Raw genomic sequence first — 8448 nt, forward strand, 5'->3', positions numbered from 1 at the left:
GCCCCAGAACAGGACAAAACAGGAATCAAGGCAAGGGCTTTGGTACCAAAACATAGACAGGAGAGGTGCAGGAACACAAACACACATAGCAAATTTCAGGAGCTTTGTGAGTAGCTCAGGCCCCGCCCATAGGGCAGGGGAACTTTATATAGGAGATGCCTCTCAGCAATTGGCTGGGGACAGCATTTCAAGTACACACCCTAACCCTGATAAAAGCAGGGGAGGTGTGGCCGCGCACGCCCTAAGCACACACAGAAACCATTACAGCACAATCAGTGCAGGAACTGTGGCTTAGGGCACAAGGCTGTGACTGCACGCACTGACACATGTGGAAAGTCATGCACCAGCTGCACATGACCTCACAACCCACGGACAGCTTCCACAGCGGCAACCAGGGACCGCACATGAGGAAGATCATGCAACAGAAAAGACCCAACCACCATGCACGGCTGCACAGCAGAACAGGGAACTGAGAAGGCTCCATCCAGGTAACAGCCAACAGTATCCCAGCTCAAATTAGGGGGAAAAGAGTAAAGGGTTAAAGCAAACATATGCATTGTCACGCCGAAAACCAGATACAGACAGAACGGCAAGACACTGGGTGTAAGTGCGGACAGGTAACGTGCAATTAGCTATCCTGCCGGCCCCTGAAGTAAGGCATAGAGGTCCTTACTACCTCGGTGTTCCGGCTACCGGTGTTCTGCACCTCAGAAGGAGGCAGCCTGCTCCTGGCTGGTCCCCTTCTGGTATCCTCTCCTGTGCCTTGCTTTCCTTCACACTCGCTGCAATACAATTCTGCTTTCAAAATGTCCCAGTACTCCCGGACTGGGAAAAGAAGAACAACAATGCATGTTAGCAAAAAGACATACAATTTTTAAAATGCTAAAAAAAGTTAATAACAATAATGGAACTGGAGCTTCCCTTTATGGGAGGTGAGGACACTTGAACGTTGCATGAACTATTTACATTGTGGATCCACTTTTAAGAACAATTTAATAAACAGTACATTTACTAACTATGAAGAGCTATTACCCACTACGGGTATACTATCTTTTAAGTGCTAAAACAAACATTTTACCTTTATTCAAGTACAAAACGTTCGACTAACCCCCACGGTCTCACTATATCTTCTTCTCAGTTTATTCAAAAATGCATCATTAAGCATTTTCCTACTATCTGTCTAAATCTAAATCAATTTTATTACTATTTACTATATTAACTTTCCATCTTGCAACATACAAGTCTATCTGGCAAAGTGCAACGACTCAACATTCCCTTTAAGGGTCTAACCAGTATTTAAGTCTTTCAATGAGGTAGTGCAAATAATACTCAAGTCAATCAATAACGTTGTAACAGCAGAAACGATGTGAAGGACCCGTCATTAAGCCCCAATGTTGGTCTTGGTCAGGCTACAAGGCATGTATCCAGACCTGGAATCCTGCCTCGCCAAACGGGTTTTTCTTCAGGTCTCTGGAAAAGAAGTCTGAACTTTAAGGCAACATGGGAACAGTCCCTTTAAGAACTCATATGTAAAACCAGTAGAAAGCACCCTTAAGAAGGTGCAAATTATTTACAAGTGAAAGTTTTTGAGCCATTCACTGTCCATGACTCCAGTGTCTTTGAAAGGAAGGCAACGAGCAACTTGTGCAAAACATAGGATCCCTTTAAACAGGGGACTCCTTTTAGAAGAAACCCTGGTAGGGTTTGTGAACTTTTAAACGGGAGCAGCAAAGAGTTAACGGTTAACTATATACAGTCATTTTCAGATTTGCTTTGTTTTGTTATAGCAGTAGCCAAGGTACCAATCGGTATCGAACATGTCTGGCCCTGAAAGATTTGTATCCAGATCGTCATCTGATGCTATATCAACATCATGGGTTTGCCTCTCATGTATGGTCAAGTCATTAGCGGCTATCAAAGTTTGTGTGGCTTGAGTGCGTATGTCAGCTATTGCAGTTGCCACTGCAGTTGTCTCAGTGGTGGTGATTATGCACACAGTAGTAGTAGTGTTGGTTTGAGGAGTTGCAGGCTTTGTAACTGGAGGGATAGTGGGGGTATCGATTTTGACACTAGGTGGCACTGTGGTGGTTACGCATTTCTTAACGTTCCGAGCGCACCAACCTTTTTCATCCCGGTGACGGGTGTAGGTCACATGATCCCCTCGGCACAGATCCCGTTCAGGATGTCCCTCCCGGGGCTCACCTCCAGCGGTGTGCCTATGGGTGCTGGGAGCGGGCCTGTCAGCATCTCGTCGTCGGTGGTAATAGTCGCTGGAGCAGGGCCTTCATCTGGGGCAGGCACTGTCGCTGGAGCGAGGTTAGTTACTGGGGGAAGAGCGGTCGCTGGAGTGGGATCGGTCACTGGGGCAGGGTCGCTTTCTGTACCTGTGTCTGATGTAGTTCCACCGATGCCGGTCTGCTCCGCTGATGAGGATGCTGGAGTCAGCTGCTGCCCGGACTGCGACTCTTCCAGTGCTATCTTCCTGCACAGGGCTGACTTACATTCCTTCACTGCGGTCAGCTCTGTGTCCAGGGGCTGGCGGCTCAGCGTCTCCACCCGTGGCTCCAGGAAGTCCGGACCCTCGGATCCTCCTCCAGTGGCTTGGGATGGTCCCAGGTCACTTCGTCGTTGTTCAGGTACCCGCTGGTCACCATCTCTTCTTCCGGATCTGTGGCCACACATGCACGCTGCTCCTCCATTTCTTGGGAGCGGGGCTCCTTCTCCACCTTGTTCGTGCCATTGCAAATCAGGAGGCGGACCTCTTTGGCAGATGGGCAGGTCCTCATCATGTAACAGAATTCGTAGGGGGTGGTCAGCACTGTTCGCGCTGCTTTGGTAGTCTCCTCCCATAATGGCATGCCCTTCTTCTCCGGCGCTCCTCGTGGCACTGTAATGGCAGCGATTTTGGCGGCAATTTTGGCGGTCCTTTGCGATACACGTTAGGCACAGTCTTTTAGGCACACATGACACGATTTTTCAAGGTCAGTAGATCCTGTTCGTGACACCAAGTTGGAGCGCCCTGTCAGGGCAAGGGATTACATGGTACCGGGTCCTGCAGTTCACAGGGGATGTCACGGTGGCTGGCCCTGGGACGTCCGTATAAAAGGGAAAGGTCTTTAAAGGGATAAAGTTTATGTTCGTGACACCACCTGTGGTATTCGGTCAGGGTGACCGACGCTGCTTTAAGGGGTCCACTGGGGTGATGTTATGGCAGCTATATGGTATACCTTCCCACAGGTGAAGTATATCCCCAGGGCTTCCCAGTGTGTAGATGGTGGAATGGTGAGAGGTGCAGTGAAGAACGAGGACACAAGACTGCAGTCTCTTTATGTTGTTTACTGTTGGTTTCAGCAGCCACAGTCCAGGGCACCAGATCACAGGGCAGGTAGAGTCCGGCCGGTTTGGAGGCAATTCCAGAGTCCCCTTGTCCAGGTGGAAATCAATAGCCTTCCCTTGCACTGTATTGGTGTAGTCCCTTACTGCATAAGCTTCAAATAAGGTCCTTACAGATGTGGTGTCTCTCTCTCTCTATCCCCGGACAAAACCTGTATGATTGGTGGCTTGAGGCTGTTTATAGGGACTCTAGCATGCCCCGGCCTCTGAGAGGTGCCACCGTGCCTCCTGAGTGTAAGTGCGGACAGGTAACGTGCAATTAGCTGTCCTGCCGGTCTCTGAAGTAAGGCATAGAGGTCCTTACTACCTCGGTGTTCCGACTACCGGTGTTCTGCGCCTCAGAAGGAGGCAGCCTGCTCCTGGCTGGTCCCCTTCTGGTATCCTTTCCTGTGCATTGCTTTCCTTCACGCTTGCTGCAATACAATTCTGCTTTCAAAATGTCTCTTTCTGGGAGCTGCAGCTCTTAGGGCATGCACAGCTCCGTGTACCCTGTTAAGATCTGGTGACCTTGGAGCCGCATGGACTTTCTCTGGAGTAGGTGGAACCTGTACTGACCGCAATCCCTAAACTGACACCGCAACTAGAAGTAGCCGTGGGGTGTACCTAACACATCCTAGACACCTCGACACAGCCGGAGGACTAAATACCCCTATAGATGGAAATGGGAATTCTATCTTGCCTCAGAGCAGAACCCCAAAGGATAGGCAGCCCCCCACAAATATTGACTGAGTATAAAAGGAAAGACACACACAGGCAGAAAACAGGATTTAGCAAAGGAGGCCACTCTAGCTAAATAGAAAAGGATAGGACAGAATACTAAGCGGTCAGTATTAAAACCCTAAAAATATCCACAGCAGATAATACAAAAATTCCACCATCTAACTAAAAGACATGGAATGTATATCTGCATCTCCTGAGAATCCAACTTGACTGAATAAATCCAAACACAGTCAAAGCTGGACTAAGAAAAACAATGAATAGCACTGAATTGTAAAGCACACTGCATGTGTGCTGCAGAAACAAAAAACAGACACTTATCTTTGCTGATTTTGGCAGCAGGGCAGGAGGAACCAGACAGAGATGCAAAACCTCCAAGAACAATGGACAACTGGCAATGACTAATGAATCCTGCACACCTAAATAGCCCAGTCAGAGCTGCAATCAGCAGGAACACCTGCCCAGGATTGCAACCCAGGGACAACTGCATTACCACCAACAACCACCGGAGGGAACCCAAGAGCAGAATTCACAACAGTACCCTCTCCTCCATCCTCTGACAGGAATCCGCTCCTGCCAGGAACAGCTTCCCTGATGGACTGACTAACTTTCCCTACAGACTACCAGTTTTATATATATATGTGGGGAGTCACCTAGTAAATTGGATCAAAAGCTCCCCCTGGTGGCCTGGAGTAAGAATGTGTTGCATGTTTGTGATACCTGGATGCAGTTATCCTTCCTTGCCTCCAAACGTAGCATCACTCTCCTCGGGAGGAAAGCAATACCACTGTGACGACCAGGACACTGGGGGCCACACTTACAAGAAAGTAGCAGCTTGGAGATTATGGCAGTAAGGCAATGGTAAACCTCTGTATCCTCGTTCTTTAGTGTATATTTATGTAGAATATAGCATTAATACAATGGTAAATCCCAGCACCCTTGCTCTATGGTGTATCTTTCTCATTATGACCATTTGACATATGGCTGTAATGTAATAAGTATGTTATACAGGGTATTATAGTGATCTCTGTGGCTTCTAATTTGTTCTTCCCCATTTTTGTTTTCAGTGTTCAGCAGGATGCACGTACGTGAGAATGTGGAAGAAGGAGGAACTGGCTTGCTGCTGAATTTTTTTATACCAAAGCTTTTTATAACCTACACCTGATACAATCTATCCCTACAGAACCATAAAAGCAGTGCCACATGGTGGGCTCACAGAGCCGAAGTAAAGTCCCGTACACAGCTCCACTGAGCATCTATGTAATTATATCAGTATTGATGCTCCATCACCTATCACTTAGCCCATTAGCAGGAAAGTAAGGAGCTCACCAGATTTTTTTTTATTTTTGGGACTAGGAGTTAAGTGTGATTTAAGCCCTATTTCCCGAGCCCTTAGAAGAAGTAATCTGCTTGTAATAGGTACTTGTTAGAAACAAACAATGATGTTTCTACTCTCAGTAACAAGTTAAGTAAAGGCTGAAAGTAGGAAGTTGTCCTCACAGGAAACAAAAAGCATCAGAATTTTCCAAAGCGTATTACTGAAAGAATGCTGCTGCCCCCTGGTGGTGAAAAGCAATAATGAAGTGAAAATCTTTACATTAGGAAATGCTTATGATCCAAAATGAAATGTCGAATAAATAAAATGTGTACTATATTATTCTATATAAATATTACTTTTCCTGTTTCTTTTTCTTTATTATAAAGAAAAATTATACTTATAAATACATTTGATCAGTGGACTTACTCATGATGATCATTATGCAGATTAATGGAGGTCCCAGGATTAGCCTCAGGCCCCAATTCAACTAGGATGGTGTTTTTCACCATGAATGAACACTGATTAGGGTAAGACACACCAAATTCTCAAAGAAGCATGTGAAAAAAGAGGCTATGAAATGCCAAAATCAGTTGGTGATTCCTGTGTACGTCGGCGAAATTCAAAGAGGCTCCTCATTGCCTAGACGTTGCACCAGTCTTGTTTTGTGCACGTGTCAGGTGGACAGTGGAGGAGAGGAGAGCGAGGCCATCTGGGGAAGACACCAACACTTATATACCATCTATATGGTTGATAACATTCCTTGGGATGTTTGTGCCCCACCTCTACCCCTCCCGGGAAGACTCCTCATACAGGGTTAAACGCCAGGTCTGCCCTAAAATGACCAATTTTGGGTGAAATTCAGGAAAATGGGGTAAGTTGTATATGCAGGTGAGTTGGGGAGGTGTGCGGAGAGAGGTGGATGACGCCGTTTTGCTTCTATATGGCGATTCTACGGGTCCATGCCAAAAGTGACATGTATTCACTTCCCTTTACGGGTGGTAACATAACACGTCATCATACATATAAAGCAAACTGTTAGCAGCGGGTTAATCAGCGTGATGTCCACAACGAGCAACAGAGAATGTTCATTTATTGAGAATTAAGAACATCCAGCATACAACATGAGAACAGGATCAATCTGGTTTCTGAGAGAGATCTGCTGTGACTTTCAGTTTCAGTTGCACACACTTGACTGTGCTCACAGGGAAAGGGGGAGGAGGAACATCCGGTCTGTAAATGAGGACTCCTTTTTTTTTTTTTTTTAACTTTGTTGACATGTGAACAATATGCATACAGATATATAAATCACATCATATTAAACAAACAATAGTTGTTGCAATACATACAGATCAATATAATTAACCAATTTTCCAGAAACATCATTGTGACCCCCATATGTCACAAAAAACCATAAACATCCTCCTTATAGATCATAGTTAATAGAAGAGAACAAAGGAAGCTTTCTCAAATATATAAAAGCGATAAATTTATTAGTTACAAAAAACACTCATACAAAAAAGACCAATAAAATAGACATGATACAAAAACACATGAACACGTTATCTGTAAATACCCGTGTACAGAACACAAGAGTGTAAAGAAAGACACCAGGATTAATAGAGGAGCGTACCACATAAACCATTAGCTGTACATGTTCTTAATGTGGACCATAACTAAGGTGCTACCAAGCCAAAATCTCCATGTGTAACTATGAATAAAATACTATGTCTATCACCCTCTGTGTGTCCTATGCCATATGGACACGAGTGGTGAAAGAGCTATAGACCATGCGTTATGTGCACCCTAAGGTCCTAGACACAAAAACCTTGTGGACCCTGGAAACGCTAGTGGTCCTGAAAAAACGGTTATCATATTGAACACATGGGAGGCTGGTCTCACCTGGTATGCGGACGCTCCAGCACGCACCCCGACGCACGTTTCGCTACCTGTAAGTACTTGCTTTATCAAGGGGAATAGTGTGGATTGGGAATGGTTTTCAGGACCTTATATCGTCCTGACAACGGTCATGTGACCATCATGTGATGGTAACCACCCCCCGGCCGTGTTGGGCGGCGCACGCCCACATCACTGCAGTCATCTCCCCGCCCCAGCCCGGGCCTGCCCAGCCACACATAGGAGCAGGCACCGATAGGTCCCGATCCCATGCGCAGATGGGCGCCGCCGGACGAGAGCGGGTGACCGACCCCAGTAACACTGTTAGCGCGCACCACGGCCAGGGTGTATATAAGGTGACCATATGCTAGATAAAAACTAAAAAATACATGTGTGACACATAAATAAAAGATAGAGGTTCTCCCATATAGCAGGGGGTCCAAACTTTAGCAAAAATTCTCCCAATATATTGGTATTGTCCGATCTTGTGTTCCAAATAACCATATAGATCTTTTGCTGCTTGTAGCATATACGGGACTAAGTCATATTGCAGTATTCACTGCTCACTATGGAAGACACCTGCATCATGTAGAACTAAAAAATGTATCCATGTGTGGCACATAAGTATACGGTGGAGGCTCTCCCATGCGACAGGGGGTCCAGACTTTTGCAATTGTTCTCCAATATGATGGTATTGTCCAATCTTATGTTCTCAAGTGACCATATAGATCTTATGCTGCTTGTAGCATATGCGGAACTTAATCATATTGCTATATTCACTGCTCACTATGGAAAAACCTGCATCATGTGAAACAACAACAAATAAAAAGGGACAAGGGAGGGAATATTGTGATCTGGCCAGTGGCCAAATATGAACGGGAGGCCTATCGACAGTTACGTAATAATGATGTGTATACAAAAATAGGATATAACCCAGTGGTGTCCTTCTCTGCACGACTCCAAAAAATCTTACTGAGAGCTTTAGATTCGGGGGTCATTGACAAAAAAGTTTTTGAGGGCCTCAGTGTCAAATTCCCAAAGATACCTACCTTTTACTTACTCCCAAAGGTGCACAAGGACGCCGTCAATCCTCCGGGACGTCCGATCGTGTCAGGAATAGGTGGTCT

General features: G+C 45.8%; 1 long non-coding RNA gene across 1 annotated transcript in view; it reads left to right on the forward strand.

The window, feature by feature from the left end:
- The window catches only part of LOC143769887 (uncharacterized), a 53252-nt gene extending 47460 nt beyond the window's left edge, over window positions 1–5792 (forward strand). The window contains exon 5 of the long non-coding RNA XR_013214502.1: window positions 5178–5792. This is a non-coding gene — a long non-coding RNA (uncharacterized LOC143769887). The remainder of the gene's footprint in view (window positions 1–5177) is intronic.
- The last annotated feature ends 2656 nt before the right edge of the window (window positions 5793–8448 follow it).

The sequence above is a fragment of the Ranitomeya variabilis genome, chromosome 1 (assembly GCF_051348905.1).
Source record: "Ranitomeya variabilis isolate aRanVar5 chromosome 1, aRanVar5.hap1, whole genome shotgun sequence".
NCBI lineage: Eukaryota > Metazoa > Chordata > Amphibia > Anura > Dendrobatidae > Ranitomeya > Ranitomeya variabilis.